Source organism: Pinus tabuliformis, chromosome 7, assembly GCF_031772625.1.
Source record: "Pinus tabuliformis cultivar Carrire ecotype Pingquan chromosome 7, CPIR1, whole genome shotgun sequence".
Taxonomy (NCBI): domain Eukaryota; kingdom Viridiplantae; phylum Streptophyta; class Pinopsida; order Pinales; family Pinaceae; genus Pinus; species Pinus tabuliformis.
Genome location: NC_142293.1, coordinates 599384468 through 599401818, shown reverse-complemented (window position 1 = coordinate 599401818; position 17351 = coordinate 599384468). Strand labels below are relative to the sequence as shown.

The following is a 17351-nucleotide window of genomic DNA, read 5'->3' as shown; positions in this document are numbered from 1 at the left end:
GTAGAAAACAGGGTCAACGAAGATTTATGGAGGGAAAAACTATTGCAGCAGTTGGGCATTGGGAGATTGATCACTTGGGGCTTGTAGCTTGCCTTTAGCAAACCCATGTTCACTCCTTCCAATTTTATTATACTCGAACAGTTTATTTTTAATAAAATTGCCGATTTTGGGTGTTCTGGAGCATTTTTATGTTCATGGGCATTTGCTAAAATTTATTATGTTATTATTTTTGTGCATGTCTTTGATTATCCCTGTAAAATTTCTATTTGGAATATTACATCCTACCTTGAGTGAGTAACACATTCCTAAGTTAAGAATATAGAACTTACAACGTTAACACATAACTCATAAGATAATTGTTTGTACCCTCTTTGTTACAAGGAACATTTTGTAAAACAAAGTCCAGTAAGGTGGCAATACCATCCTATGTACACTTTTAGTTCTTCATTTTCTTAATGAATGAAATTCCCCAGGGAACATGAATAACCTCATAATGGTGTATCCCATGCCTCACACTCTCTTCTAGTGGACATATACCCCTAGATCCACATTATATACAATGGTGCAATTTTTTGCAACAGAATGGACAATATATTTGACACTATTCAAAGATTGGTTGAATTGATGAGTTATCCGAGGACAACTAGGAAAGTTGCTAACAACAACTCCCTCCCAACATGGCATTTTCTTGGAAGTCTTTAAATAACACAACTCTCAATCTATTGGCTGAAATCATGAGGGAATTAAATGATGACCTATATTGCAGTGGCCCTCTAACATACTTTTTTTCACCTTCCAAAAATATGAGGCATTTATCTGTAGTCATCCAACTATTCATGTGCTAATGGGGTAATCACAACCAAGACAAAATTATGCTACATTTGTTTAAAGGCATGTCACTGCCACTATTCTTGATAAAAGAATACCTTGCCTCTATTGTATGAGTCTACATCTCAAATAGTCATTAAGCACAAGAATTGAATAAATGATATGACATTACCCTCTAGAATCATACATTGAGATAAAATATAAAAATGCTTGACATTGAGTTGAACATGGTTGATATTAGCAAGCCCAAAGAATCATTTGCATGCTAGAAGTTATATGTTATATATAACAATTCACGTTCCGTCGAGTACTCGAGGATTTCATCTTCCACTCTAAACTTGCTTATGTGTGACATCTAACACTTCCATGAATTCCCCTTTGTTTGACATGCTTATGATAGGATAATTGAAGCATTGGGCAGATAAAGGTTTTTTTCTCCCAACTTCTAATTATGCCTTTATAGTGGACACTTGGATTCCTTCCCTCTAGGGTGGGTTGGAGTTGGAATTTTCTGTGGTAGAGCGCTTTGTGGGTTGGGTTGGAGTTGGCGAGCCTCAATACAGGCGAACGGGCTGAGCGCGAACAATGAGCAGTGAATAGGTTTGAGTAGCAAACGGTCCAGCGAATAGGTGAGAAGCAAACGGTTTTGCGAACAGGTGAGCAACGGACAGGTTTGGCGAATGGTGAACAATGAACATCGAACAATCGTTGCGTTTTGTTGTGACCGTAGCAATGATACCTCAAGGGTTTCAGCAAAGATACACAGGTAGACAGAGCAGAGATACTGATAACCTGAGTAGCAGGGATCTACAACCACAAGTAAGGGTTATGCTTTTTCTGACGTAGAGTGTTTGTGTGGAACCACATCACAGAACTGCGAGAACATGTCTGCTCCATCTTCCTCTGTGTCTCTTTTGAAATAGAAATTTTAACTTTTTACTACTTGTTGAGGTTGAAGAAATAATTTAGAGCTGCAAATAGAGGGACTAGACAACATCGAAATGTCATTTAAAGCCATGTCCATGCCTGAAGTGGGTCAAGGTAGTTTTAAAACAAAGGATTCTAGCTCTGCTGCTAGTAAAAACCAAATTTTAGTGGAAAACATATCCCCTCACAATCTTGGATAGTAAAATGGTCTTCAAACTGTTGTGAGGCGGTGAAAATGCCTATAGAGATATATCATGACTTGAAATGGAAACCCCTCTTACCAAAGTTTCAACATGTTAACACAAACAACCTAACTGATAAGTGGATCTTTGTAAATGAGAAGCAATATTTGGGGATATTAAAGTGCCGATAATCTAGGAAAAAGAAATAGTTGCATGAAAAAAGACTCATCATGAACTTACCAAAGGTAACAAAAAACAAAATTGGGGCAACAACTATAAGGGGCCTTTCAATAGTGAAACAAATTGACTAGGGAGGTAACAAAGACAAAAAGAAGGAGGCACTCTCTTCCCAGGAAACACACAAGACAAAACAAATCAGAATTGAAACCTCTACATTAAACAAAGGGAAGAGTAAGGATGGACATCAAAGCAACAAAGACTTATATAGTCCCACAACCTCACCTTTAGTATGGTCTCCAAAACTATATGTAAACGGGCTCATGACTGTGAAAAATACGATTGAAATCTTAGAGGCAAAGGTACAACAAGAAGACAACTAGATAAAATAAATCACAAGAGTTAGGGGGAGGATTGAAGGAGAGAACAAGTTGTTAAAAGAACAAGTAACAAGCCTACAAAACAAAACATAGAAAGGGTAGTAAGAACTGATCAACTTAAAGCAAGAAAAATGGAACAAAAAAAGCAACATTAAAAAAAAAAAAAAAAAAAAAAATAATAATAATAATAATAATAATAATAATAATAATAATAATAATTAAATAAATAAATAAATAAATAATAATAAATAAAAAATAAAATAAAAAAATTCGATTAGAGCCAACAGGAGCGGCTAACACAATTCAGATGGAAAAGTTCTAGTCAGTCATTATAGACATGGAAATAAGAGAAAATAAGTTAATGGAGCAAATAAAAGAGGCTAAATCCTTGGCCCAGGTGATAAAAGAACCGACAAGTGAACAAAAGGTAATTATAGAAAAATAAATCAAGAGGCAAATGAGAGAGGAAAGGCACAGAGAAGAAAAAGCGACAAATATCAACATCAAAGGTTTGAAATACTTTGGGGAAAAAGAGAGAACACATATTATAGCAAGGGATTTTCTCAGGGAGACGCTGCATTAGACAGGTGGGATTCAACAGGGAAACATGATAGGAAACATTATGGGAGCAAGAAGGGATAAACACGTGAGAGTTTCTTTGAGATGCACGGAGGACAAGGCGAGGATCTTAAAGAATAGAGGGTTGCTTAAAGGCACTCGTATCTACCTAGATGAAGACTTAACACTTGTCTAACAAGAAGAAAGGAGGAAAAAATTGGAGAAAGTAACGTTAGCAAGAGAGGCAGGAAAGTGAGCATGGTTGAAAAATGGGAAAACCCAAGTTATTGATAGAGCAACACATAAGAAATAGGGATTCGGGGCCCCACTGGAGTACCTAAACATGGTAAACTAGAATTGCAAATGCTATCCATGGAGAAGGGGACCGAGGTTGGGGCCCATAGCTAAGGATAAAGACATTATTTGCCTTACAGAAACACACAAACACAATGGATGTAGAATTCTAGATTTCGAAGGATACACTAAAATCTCTGTTTGGAATGAAGAAACAAAATTAGGTAAAGGGCATGGAGGAATAACAATCCTAATAAAAGAAATATGGACCATGATTATAAAACTAGAGAAAGAAGACCCAAATAAACAATCTATATGGCTGAAAATAACAGATATGGAGGCAACAATATGGATGGCTACTTGCTATTTTTCCCCAAAAAGCTTAAAATTCTACAAAAAAGGAACCTAGATAGTGAAGACCCATATGTAGCATTAAAAAAAGATATTTCAAACTTTAGTACTAAGGGAGAACTATTCCTAATTGGTGATTTTAATGCGATAACAACAAACAATCAATCTATTCAGTCGGGCAACGATATGGGAGAGGATAACAATCCATTATGGCTTAGAGAGAATAAAGAGCACACTCGAAGGAGGATATCACAAGATGGGAAGGGGCAGGTTTCACACTTTGGAGCAGAACTATTAGGTCTTTGTAGCCTAAATGACATGGTTATACGTAATGGCATGAAAAATTAGCCGAAGTCCAATAATATTACTTGTAAAACATACAACGTGCAATGCACAATAGACTATGTTATATGCTCACAAAGGTATATTTCCAAGTTGTTGAACTTTTGTATGAGCGGACAAATGATAAAAGTAAGCCTCCCACAATTGTCTCCTCAATAGAGATATTTTCAGTTGCTGATATTGAACAAAGTATAGCGAAACTGGAAAAATGGCAAGGCGCAGGACATTGACAGTTTACAAGTAGAATTTTTAAAATGGGGAATGAAACCTCTAGCCCCACACATCAAGGAGATATTTAACATAGTCAATAAATATAGCTTTCCCATTGAGTGGACAACCAACGTTGTTATACCTCTTCACAAAATCGAAGATATCATTAACCCTTCTAACTACTATACTATTATGATCAACCCTCTTCTTGGAAAACTTTTTGGGAGCATGCTAGAGCGCAAAATTAGCGAATGGGTAGGCAAAGAGGGAAAATGAGCAAAGGGACAGGCTGGCTTCAGGCCTAAACGTTCTACCATTGATCATTGCATCACTCGAAGACACTTCATTGAAAAAGTTTGGGACAACCAAGGTGGGGAAGCATTTTGTTGCTTTGTTGACTTCAAAAAAGCCTTCAATACCGTCCCTAGAGATAAACTATGGCACAAAATGGAAGAACTAAAGGTCCCAAAGGAATATAGGGCAGTTGTTCATAAGCTTTATGAGAGGGTTAGAGCCAAAATTAGAACAAAGGAAGGCATGTCTGGATGCTTTGACAGTGACATAAGAGTTGAACAGTGATGTCCTCTTTCTCCCACATTATCTGGTTTATATATTGATAAGCTTTAAGAGTGGATAAACAATACCAAAGGAGAAGACATCCAACTGGAAAGATATGTGGTGAAACTACTTTTATATGCAAACGGCCTTATTATTATTGCTAAATCGGTACAAGGTTTGAGAGAACACTTGAAAGCTATGGAACTCTTTTTTCAAGAGGTGGGAATTCAAGTAAATACCAACAAAACTAAAGTCATGATTTTTTCTTTGAAAAGAAAGAAACATTAGGGTACTTTTCTCTTTGAGGGCAACCCCTTGGAGGTGGTAGATGAGTACAAGTATTTAGGAATTGACTTTCACTATAGGCTTAACTGGGAGACATGTAGATCAAAGAGAATACAAGGAGGTTGGAAAGCTTCTTACCTCTTTCAGAACATGTGTATATAGGTAGAACTATGGGCTTGGAAGACTAAGAAAACCCTCTTTGGTATATTAGTGTTGCTAGTTATCTTCTATGGTTGCGAAATATGGGGGAGCAACATGTCAAGCCACAAATGGCGACAAATAGAAAGAATTCAAAAGCATATGTTCACAAGTAGCCTCAAAGTTAAATCAATGGTCCCATATGATGTCCTTTTAGCTGAGGCTGGTATGTTTCCAATTGAGGTGTCAACGATCATTCATTTGCTAAGTTACCTAAAGAAGGTTGAGAATATGGAAAAGCACCAGTGGCCCAAATTGGTTGTTGAAGAAGAGCTAAACCAATAGAAAAAGATATGGATGAAACAAAACAAAAAAAGTGGTTAGGCAAATGGGACATAAATCTACATGATTTCCCTCATGCTAATGAGGAGATAAAAAGGCGGGTGTTAGAAAAATTTAGGATTGGCATGTGGACAAAGTATATAGGCAAAAATAAAGCTTATTATGTCAAAGAATTTAACCCAACGTGGAAACATGATGATAAAGAGTATTTGAGTTCCTCAATTAAGGGAACAACTAAAATTTTAATTGCTCGACTGAGGACTAGCTCACATCATTTAAGATGTGAAACTGGTAGATGGGCGGTCCTTAAAGAAGATTGGGAAGAACGAATTTGCATTCTTTGCAACAAAGGGGTGGTAGAAACATAATGGCATTTTATCAAGGAGTATGTAGCATATGAAGTTATCCATCGTCAATTTGTTAGCAATCTAAAGGTGAACAATCTTAGTGAGCTTTTTGAGGAGACAAGACTTCACAAAACAACAAATTTCTTACTCAATATCCATAAAAACAAAATCAACCTAGAAAAAAAATCTGAATATGGATTAAGCGATAGTGGGTGGTCCCTTACACCGCGAGGTCTCGTGGACGTCATTAAAACCATTTCATTTCATTTCACTATGCTCTATAACTCTTGGGTTTACTTACAACTTAGCATTTATTAAAAGCATTTGTTCTTTTATGACTTGGGAGGTCAAAACATGGATGATATCATGTGATGTAGTCTATGAAACAAGTCTCAAGTTTTGTAATAACATACATGAAAAGAGTTAAAGAAAAGAAAGAGAGACAACTCTTCTCTTTGTTTTAATGGCATGTTCTTTCCACTCAGAAGTACAACATTATTTGCATTGTTTGCAGATACAAAAATCCTATAAATTATCTTTGAACACCTAAACTTCAAAAGTCAGAAAAATAATCACCTAACATAAGTGACCATTTCTTCAATCATCTTTTAAAAAACCTAATTTAACTAATAAATCTAAAATTAAAATAAATTTAAATTCATCAAATAAATATACATTATATAAACAATTTCTATAATATTAATTCTCACAAATTTAATTAATAAAAAATATGTTATTAAGACAAACTTTTATTCAATCCCATAATTGTTAGTGTGCAATGAGTGAGAAACACTATTCAAAATATTTTTAAAGACTTAAAATGCCATAATTTTAATCGATCAAATGGTTGTTTATTTTTTTTTGCATTTTACGTTAATTCTTCATTTTAAAATAAAAAATAAATTAGATTTGTTGCGTTGGTGCAAGTGGTCGGTGGCGTCATTTCAAAATTTGAATTCATGTCATCATTAGAAGGCATGGTTATGGTTAGAAAAGCCAAACAGTTGTTTTGAAAAAAGCATAAATCAGAAAAGCAAAAAAGCATAAATCAGAAAAAGCATAATTTTTTTTTTAATGAAACAAGATAATCACCGCCCTCATTAAATGCAATTCGAGTTTGGACGCCTGGCGGGAGAGAGGAGTGATGTGTCCGCTGGTCGGCCTGGACACAAAGCAGGGTCTGATGTCGTCGTAGTTTTTTCACAGGACCTCTAAGCCGAGAAGAAACAAGGAGGCATTCCTCTTGCATTTACTACAGGGCTCCGGACAGGGTATTCCTCTGGCATTTAGTACAGAGCCCCAGCTCTGGGAAGAATCCCTTTCAATTGACAAGCAGAGCCGGGCAAAGTTAAGACGGTGGGAAGCTGTTATATGAAAGAGGAATTGGTTGATGATGAGATAATTCCGCCCTGAATCCACCACCGTTCCTTCCAGCCGAAAATAATGGCAATTCACGCGTTTTTCTTGTGGAAAAAGGAGGACGGGGTTACTGCACAAGATCATGTACTGCCTGCAACAACACAAAACTCAAATGAAAGCAAACGTGAAAACTCAAATGAAAGCAAAGGTGAGCTGGACGACGCGAAGATGAGACTAAGCGACGCAGAGAAAATTAGAGTTGAGATGATGATCAAGAATGGTGGCATTCACATTGTAGCATTAAGTTCAGATTCAGAATGCGAATGTGAGGTTAATTACGCAGCAGGGAGTTCGGATGCATAGGGAGTTCATATGATGTGATGGTCTCTTCGGTGGCCATGGACGCAGAACAGAGCAGAGTTGGAATTGAGAGTTCAGGCGATGTGATGGCGGCCTTCTTGATTGTTTGTGGTGTCTGTTGTGTTGTTGATGGCGGCCTTCTTGGTTGTTTATGGTGTCTGCTGTGTTGTTTTTGTTTTTTATAATTTTATTTTTGGCTTACTGTTTCCATCTTTTTTGGTATTGTTGGCTCTCTGGTTATTCTCTTCTGAATTTTAAGCATGGCCATGCCGATTTTTGGTTTGATATCTCTCTGTTTTTTTTTTTTTTACTCTGGTTGCTTTCTCCGCTTGGCTTCGCTGTTACCAGTGGTTTTCATAATTTAATTGGGGTTAATGAATGGGAAATGAAGATGGTCCAACCCAGACCCAAAAAAGCAGACGAGCGGGATGGAGGCTCTGTTACCAGAAAAGAGAAACGGGAAACAAGACGAGAAACGACAACGGAGCGGGATGGAGGCTCTGTTACGAGAAAAGAGAAACGGGAAACAAGACGAGAAACGACAACGGTACGAGAAACGTAGTTGGAAGGTTTCGCATGCAAGAAACGAGGAGAGAGAAAAACAACAAAAATATGAAAAACACAGATTTAATTTCAATTTTCAATATAGTTTAAACTAGATTTACAACCAGATTTGAATAAAAATTAAATAAATTGAATACTGTTTATCTCACATACTGATGCTTAACAAATTGACCATTAAATATATGTCTTCTGTTTCTTATGCCTTCTGCTAATTATTGTTTATGTGTGGAAATTTCAAAAAATTGTATATATATGTCACCCAAGACCAAAATATACCATTCGGTGAGAAACAATAAGTAAAATCTACAATTGAATGTACACTTCTTAAACCATATATGGAATTATGTTTAAGCTATGAGTTTTACCCATATATATTAATGCAGAGATTAACTTGTTTTCAAAAAGGGAAATCGACCTAGGTGGTATCTGGTCTTCAATTGCTATTAGGAGTGCTAGTAGTTCTCAGTTTGATGAGCTTAGTGAAACTCTACTCTTCAGGTTTCTTTGTGAATGATGCAAACCACTCCAAACACTTTTATATTCATAAAGAATATCCAAATGTTACATCTATAGAACTCTTTTCCAAACTCCAAGACATTAAGAAAAAGTAGAGGCAATTCAGAATATGATAGAAAAATCCTTAGATGAGATGCATGGCGAAGAATCCGAAGGTCTTTGCCAAAGACCGTTCAATCAGAGCGTTTGAAATTCAGCACAGCTCTTGCAGAAATTCTCGTCCCTGTGGATTCTATTAAAATTTGGTGCATTTGGTACTTCATTGGTAAACATATGCTTCATTGCAGGAATCTATGAACACACAGGAAGGGAATTTGGTACTTGAATTTTTAAATAAATATATGCAAAGAGCTAAAAAAACAGCGCTGGGAACGAACTCTAAAGAAACAAATTACAACGAACTGAGCTCTGGAAAAATACAGGTTAACAAAAACGGCCGTAGAAAACGGCGTTTCCCGTGCCGTTGTGTTTCTTGTGCGTTTTTTTCCGGGAACGGTGGCTACCGTCCCGTTTCTGGTAACTATGGATGGAGGTGCTGCTGGGCACTTGAGCTAGTGGCAACTTCCCCTACCTCTTCCATAAGCAGGAGAAGCACCGATTGCACGTGAAAGGAGCATTCGCAAGTATAGTTTCCTCATCGAGATGTGCGAGCCGAGTCCCAAGCAAGGATCAATGATGCCATCGCCTTTTCGTCTGATTCGTATTATTTCGGTCACTAGCCAGGTATCTAAGTGCATAAAGCCCTAAGGAATAGCCAGAATCTCACGCCTGGGCTTGGTACTCCGATCTGAATCGAAACAGCCGATGCAGATTCCACTGATGCAATGGGCACAGGTGAAGATACAAATTATATTGTGATTTGTTTTAAAGTTTAGAAATCTTGAAATTATAATGTGATTTGTTTTAAAGTTTACAAATCTTCAAATCATAATGTGATTTGTTTTAAAGTTTAGAATCGATGCAGATTCCACTGATGCAATGGGCACTGCTTCATTTCTCTCATTTTTAGGCACAAATTATAATGTGATTTTTTCCAAAGTTTAGAACCAGCAATGTGAAGGAGCCATTTAATATTTTGGTGGTCTGAGAAGGAAAGAAAGGTCCATCAGCTTTTGGTCCAAAACCTATGGATCATCCTCATTTCAAGCACAAGCACAGTTAATCTCTTCCTGCCCTCAGGTTGTTTTGGTCTCTTTTTAATACGTTTTTATAGCATGTTACTGGCTCCTTAATCTTTTTTAAGAGAATTTTTATTTTATTTTTTTAATATTTGTTTTACATGAATTTTTGGTTTTATTTTTGTTAGGTTCAATGCGTGGGAAATCATCTCTAGCCTTAGCAGTGGGGCCAGGAGAAGGTGAAGGAGGAGGTGCAGTGGAGGCAGGGGAAGGCGAAGGAGGAAGTGCAGTAGAGGCAGGGGAAGGGGAAGGGGAAGGGGAAGGGGAAGGAGGAGGAGGAGGAGGAGGAGGAGGAGGTATTTTCGATTAAATTTAACTTCCATTCTTCTACATAATTATATCAGAAGCATTTTTAAGAATTTATTTCATGTGCCTTGTAATGCAGGTAAATAAAGGTGGAGGTGCACTGTTGAATCTGTCTGTGCCTTTCACAGAGAGGCAAAGGGTGGAGTGCGAGTCCTCTTCGGGATCAAAGCCCCTGTAAGCTTCGTCATTTTCTCCTGACATATATGGAGGGTGTACTAGTTTCTGTTTTTGCATAGGATGGACTTACTTCTACCTGTAATTTGTGTTAAATATTTTCTTGTAATTTACAATTTATGGTTAATATCTCTCATTTTTTTTCAGAAAATTTCTTTTAGGCCTTCGATTCCTTTGGGGTGGTGGGAGCAAAAGCGAATTGATAGGTGGATGCAATAAATGCTGCTATCTCGCCGAACACATTTGGCATTAGTAATCATTCGGGAAACGCACGGGTAACAGAGGGCTAGTAAGGAAAGAACACCTTCGATCACCTTCGATCGACACATTGGTAAGGGAACACATTCTAACACATCGATCGGGAAAGCATCGAAGGAAGGGTAAGCTCCCAAATTTCTCATGAGTTTTTGTTTTCTTGGTGTTTTTTAAATATTTCTCATTATATTTTTCTGGTTTTGTTTTTGTTGTGTTCAATGGGCCAGGAAATTAAGGCTTAACCCAAACAATTCAACTAATGAAAGTTCCAATGCTCCATGGGTGTAGTGGGTGCAGCAAAGGCTAAAGAGCAGGTATGCCTGGTTTAATTTATCAAATAATTATGTGATGCCCGTTTTGAAATTCAAAGGGGCTATTCAAGGTTTATGGTTTCTGGTTTTTGCAAAATGTACTTATTTCTACCTAAAGTCTTTTTTCTCTCTTTCTTTCCCTATATATATTCCATGAAGTCAAGTGCATATTTGATATTTTAGGAAGAAATCGAAATATAGATATATAGATTCCTTCCATCACTCCCAATATACTTTGCCACTTTTGTTTGTTCCTCAAATTTTACCACTCCAAACAGGCTTAACCAACTAAATTTACACTAATTAAAATGGCCCATGTAAATAGTCTTCCGAAGGCAAAAGACAATTGTTGGCATGAATACAAATAATACTCAAAACATTAAAAACCAACTATCTTCTAGGAAGTTTCAACTTTCTTTAATAAGAAAACTATTTCTTCATACAATAAATTCTTCCACCAGATTTGCAAATTAGTACAAAAGGATTTTGACTAGTTTCAACATCGTTGCTTGCAATGGCAGTTTTGTTTTGAGAGATCAGTCCCTCAAAATTACAGATTTAGATCTCACCTCTGTAATTATTTCCATGATTGTAATTTAGCTTAAGCCTAATGTAAGGGCTCATTGAAGTTCATCCCAAGGATTCTCTACCAATAATAATCAAGTCATCTCCAACTACATCAACAATAGTTCTTACCAAAGAAAAACATTGATTGATGAAATAGACATATGCCTCCAAACCAACTGCTTAAGGTCCAACATCAATGTGTCATTTTGTTATGATCAAAAACTCTGAAAAATTCTCGACCCTTTTTCTATTTGACTCCATTTGACTCCATTTTGCCATTTGCAAGATTAACAAGAAATCTGACACAGTCCTTCAAGATCTCCAAGGTGTAATGACCTTCTCCCCTGTCTCAAACAAAGGCATGTCAAAATGTGATTGCGTGCTCGAAAAACCTTCATTTTACTTCTAATCCAATCCTCCATTCAAGAGCTATAATCACTTTTCTCCACAAGCCTTCATCATTCCTTTTCATTCTCCATAAATTTTTTGTTGCTAAATCTTGTTCAAATATATGAATATTCTTTAATTCCTCTATACTCTTTACAGTTTTGCAATCTTTTTCCTCTTAAAAAATGGTATTCCTTCCCTTTAGCTTTTTCTTGTCCATAGGAAGCTAAAGCATGTTTAGTGTTCCTTCCCTTCATCTTTTTCTTGAACATGGGAAGCTAAAGCACCTTTTTCTATTTTTCCCCAACATTCCTTTTGGTATCTAAGCTAAAAAATGCCAATAAATAGGTATCCCCTCCAAAACTAATTTGACCAAAGTTAGCTTGCCTTTTTTGGATAACTTTCGGTAGCAAGAATTAGTCATCCTCTCTTCAATTTTTTCATAGAGCCAACTCCAATCCTTGAATCTGTAGTTAGTAGGCTTGAGGAAAAACCTTAGATATTTTAACCTTGCATCAATATTTGAGCAAACTGTCTCTCTACCTTCCTCTAGGCTATTGAATAACATTAAAGGATTTATGAACATTCACATACATCCATTTTTCATTATTGTGCAACTCAAGGATCTCTTTATACTTTTCTACTTCCACAATTGTTCAAAGGGGGAACAAATTTTCTTCATTTACAAATAGTAAATAGGACAAGGAGAAATAGGTTCTCATTTTAATACCCTTTATAGTACCTTCCCTTTTAGATGCATTCACCATTTGCTCAAACCTTTTGCAACCAACACTAATAAATAAGGAGGCATAGGGCATCCCCACATTAGACCCCTAGGAAGTTGAGAAAGTGCACCCCATAATCTAATTTACTACTTAAGATTTCATCCCAATCTGAATCAAAATAATCCCATGATCTAACTAGATCACCTTGTAATAAACCTTAGCTAAGTCTGATTTCATCATAATAGTTCGATTTTTTTAACTTTTTCTTATATGTAGTCCTCGTTGTGCTATTCCTCACCACATTGTGAAGAAAACCAAACAACTCTTTTGAGACAAAGTGGGGGAATTCTTTCTTTTAAGCCTATTTGTTGTAATTATTGTTGGAATTTTGTACAAAAATTGCATAGTGAGATAGGGCTATAATCATCAAAATTTTATGGATCATTTTGCTTTGGAAGAGCTATTGATGTTAACTCTATATTTTTTATCACCCTCTCCTACTCCTATTCTAAGAGGTCACAAAAACACAAAATTTTATTGTCCAACTATGTGGACTTAGTCTATTTGGTTTCTTAAAAGATTGTAGAATTGATTTGAGTCCCTCTTTTGTTACTTAAGCTTCAAGTTCTTCATTTTGTTGTTCTTCAATCATTGTTATGTTTGCCTTACGAGGTTCTTGGAATAAATTTTTGAAGTGCTTTACTCCTCTTAATGCCATCTTTGAGAAATTTCTTAGCTTCCTCCCATCTTTCTTACTTGTCTTCCATGTATTTTTTGATGTTCTTTTGATGTTTCATGTAGTTTTGGAAGAATTTAGTATTCTTGTTTCCCTCTATAAACCAAGTAGCCCTAATCTTTCTTCTAATTTTTTTAGATTAATATTCTCCTTTTTTGTAATGATTCGTTCCTTTTATGCTTAAAACAATTTCTTGATCTATTCCTTGGTCTTAGTAAGCTTTTGTTGAGCATTCTAGGAGTTTTTCTTTTCCCACTGTGCTATTATGTTTTAAACTTTCATCAAATTTATTCCCGGTAGATAAATAGTTGTCTCCCTTGTACAAGGTTCATATTTCTTCCAATTCTAGGTGATCAAATTTTTGTAACCTTCTTTTAACAAATCATGCTTAAATTTGAAGGGTTTTTGATGCTTCTCATTTTTTTCTAATTGTAACAATATGGCTAGATGGTATAAAGGTCTCCCTAACCTTGCCAATGACTCAAGTCATTCCACATCCTCCAAAATCTTTTTTGCCACAAAAATCCTTTCTAATATGCTTGATACCCATTCCCTTCCTTTTCTAAAGTTCCTTTATGTTGGAATTGAGCTAATAGGTTCCACATCCTAAAGCCCTGAATCTTAAAACCTCTATAAGGTAAGTAATCTATCAATGAGTTGTTAGAATTTTGGGCACTGGACTTAGTGTGCACACACACACAAAACCAACAATTAGATCATGCACAATGAACACAAAATTTAAGCGCAAAATCATAATTCTTATAAGTGCTTCAACAAGAACCTAGGGTTCCCATACCAAGGAAAATGACCCTTTTACAATGCTCACTAAAATGCTCAGTGCAAGGGAAAACTTACATATAAAAACCCTTATTTTGACCCATAGAAAATTACTCAGAGAAATAACAGTTGAAGGGGAACTTGTAACTCGCTCAACTTACATATAAAAACCCTTATTTTGACCCATAGAAAATTACTCAGAGAAATAACAGTTGAAGGGGAACTTGTAACTCGCTCCCCCGGAGATTATGGCTGCCTAGAAACTCAAATGTTGAATTGGAATCAGCCCCAAGACAAGCTTGGATTCCTTGGTGTGCTTTCTACCCTCTCTCCCTGCGCGCGACCTCTTTAGCAATTGTATGGCTTATGCACTTCTCAAATTGGCCCAAGGAAATAACTCAGTCTCCACAACAAATAGACCCCTCAGCTCGGTCCTTCTCTTCCTGTTGGACTTCCCTTGAATTTCTCTATAAATCTCCCCTAGCAATTTCTCCCCAATCTTATTTTTTCAACTAGAGCCTCTTCACCCTCCGTAGGCCCTCTTGGCCTCCACAAGTTCAAGGCCTACTCGACCTTCTCCTCCACAAGATGCTATCTTTCCAACCTGCCACAGGCCCTCTCGACCTTTGATAGGTTTGAGGCCTACTTGACCTTCTCCTCTACAAGATGCTCTCTTGCCAACCACCTTCCACAGGCCCTCTTGGCCTTGAAAGGTCCGAGTCCTACTCAACATCCTCCTCCACAAGATACTCTCTTGCTAACCACCTTCCATAGGCCCTCTTTACCCTCAAAGGGGTTTGAGTCCTAGCGGGCCTTCTCCTCTATAGGCTCTCGTAGCCCTCCAAAGCTATGAAGCCTACTTAGCCTTCTTCTCCACAGGATACTCTCTTGTCAGCGACCTTCCACCCGCCCTCTTGGCCCTTAAGGGGTTTGATGCCTACTCAGCCTTCTCCTTTACAAGATGCTCTGTTGTTGACCGTATACCCCCTCCATAGGTTTGAGGCCTACTTGGCCTTCTCCTCTATAAGAGGCTTTCTTGTTGACAACAAGAATGGATGACTCACCCTTGTACTTATACCTTTCCAAAGGGTGCAATACCATGGGTCATCGGGATATCGTGGGTCTATGGGTGTAAAGCCCCATCTCTTAGATCACTTTCCCCACATGTGAGAATACTCCCGATGCTATCCAAAACATCAACATTGGTCTTGTTTGGCATGCGGCCCACCCTCCCACTAAAAAAAAAAAACCTTTCCAACGTTCATTGTCATATTTAGATCATCCCTTATGATGAAATTTTTTGACCACTGCCTACAATCTAAAATTGTCCTAAAACACTTTTCTATCTCCAAATGTGTCATAAATATTGATGAAGGAAAAGGCTTTCTACAATTCCTTGACCCTTGTTGAGTTTGGATACCTGTAGGTATAAGTGCTTATGCCCTATAGAATTATTCCATTTGGTTAGTGTGGAAATTTCCAATGCAAACTAACTTAATGCAAAACATAATATTTTGTTTGTTTGTTTTTGAATTAAAATACTTTATATTACTTCAAAAAACTGGATCCTTCCAAGTTTGAGGCCTAGCTTACTTTCTCCTCCACAAGATGCTCTCTTGCCAACCACCTTCCACAAGCCCTCTTGACCTTGAAACATTTGAGGTCTACTCAACATACCCCACTACAAGATGCTCTCTTGTTGAGCACTTTCCATAGGCCCTCTTTGCCCTCAAAGGGGTCTGAGTCCTATTGGACCTTATCCTCCATAGGCCCTCTTAGCACTCCAAAGGTATGAGGCCTACTCGACTTCTCCACAAGATGCTCTCTTGTTAGCCACCTTCCATAGGCCCTCTTGGTCTTAAGGGGTTTGAGGCTTACTTGACCTTCTCCTCCACTCCACAAGAAGCTTTGTTGCCGACAACAAGTATGAATCACTCACCCTTGTACTTATACTTCCAAAGGGTGCAATACCATGGGTTTATTAGTGCAAAGCTCCATCACTTTGGCTACTTTTCCCACACGTGAGAATACTCCCAATGCTACCCAAAACATCAACATTGGTCTTGAAATCTCTGAGCTTCTTTCAAATGTATCGACTGCTGTGAAGACCAAGTACAATAGGGTTGAAGTCAAAGCAAAGAAGATTATCAGGGATTCCATTGACAAGCGTCTGATGGCCTACATCTCCGAATTGAAGACCTCCAAGGAGATCTAGGACAAGTTGATCAATGTGTTCAAGGTTAGTAATGCTAATCAAATTCTATTTCTCAAGAATAAGTTGAAAGATATTAAGAAGGGCAAGGATGAGGATATTCAATCCTACTTCTTAAGGAGCACTGAGATCAAGAATGATCTACTTTCGATTGGAGAAGTCATTCCTGACAGGGAACTTACTCTCACCACCCTTGGAGGACTCCCACTTAAATGGTATGTATTTAGAACCACTATACTCAACAATGATCGAATTCCAGGTTTGAAGAATTGATGTCGAGATGCATTCAAGAAGAAATAAGAATGGTGGAGCAAGAAATGCCTTTTATTAGAAGCAACCCCATTGCATTCTCCGCTCATGCCAAACTGAGAAATAATGCAGGGTCTAAAGGTCATTTCCATGGAAAGCCTAGATCTAAGGGAGGAAGGAAGGGCAGGTGATTTGTTTGCAATAAGTTTGGCCACTATGTAAGGGAGTGTCCAAATAGAAGGGACACATCACATGATGATGATTACAATCATTCCAGGGGCAACTTCAACAACAACGATCAAAGGAATGGCAGGTCCAATGGCAAGGGAAAAAGTAATGCAGGACATCAAGGAAATTGTCGACCCTCCAAGAGATCAAGGAACTCCAGGTATGAAGAATCCAATGTTGTTAATAATAAACAAAAAGAGTACTATCTTATATTGGCCCTCTTCACTGTCTCTCCTCCGGACACTGGGAAATTGGCCGATTGATAGTGGTGCCTTAAGGCACTTCACCGGATACAAGGAAGCCCTCTCTAATTTGATAGAAAATGAGACAAACTTGGAGATCATCCTTGGAGACGATGCCGCCTATCCCGTGAAGGGAGTAGGGAATGTTACCCTTCAATTGAATCAAGGTAACACTATTCATTTGCAAGAAGTACTATATGTACCCAATCTCAAGAAGAACCTTGTGTCCATTTTGGCAATGGAAAATAAAGGATTCAAGGTGGCTTTTATCGATGGAAAGGTAAGT

The 17351-nt window shown here is 37.5% G+C and overlaps 1 long non-coding RNA gene across 1 annotated transcript; it reads left to right on the top strand.

Moving 5' to 3' along the window:
- The first annotated feature begins 10299 nt into the window (after positions 1-10299).
- LOC149248859 (uncharacterized) lies at positions 10300-10896 on the top strand. The gene is made up of 3 exons (XR_016265789.1): positions 10300-10376; positions 10524-10756; positions 10859-10896. It is a non-coding gene; the product is annotated as an uncharacterized LOC149248859 (long non-coding RNA).
- Positions 10897-17351: the final 6455 nt, after the last annotated feature.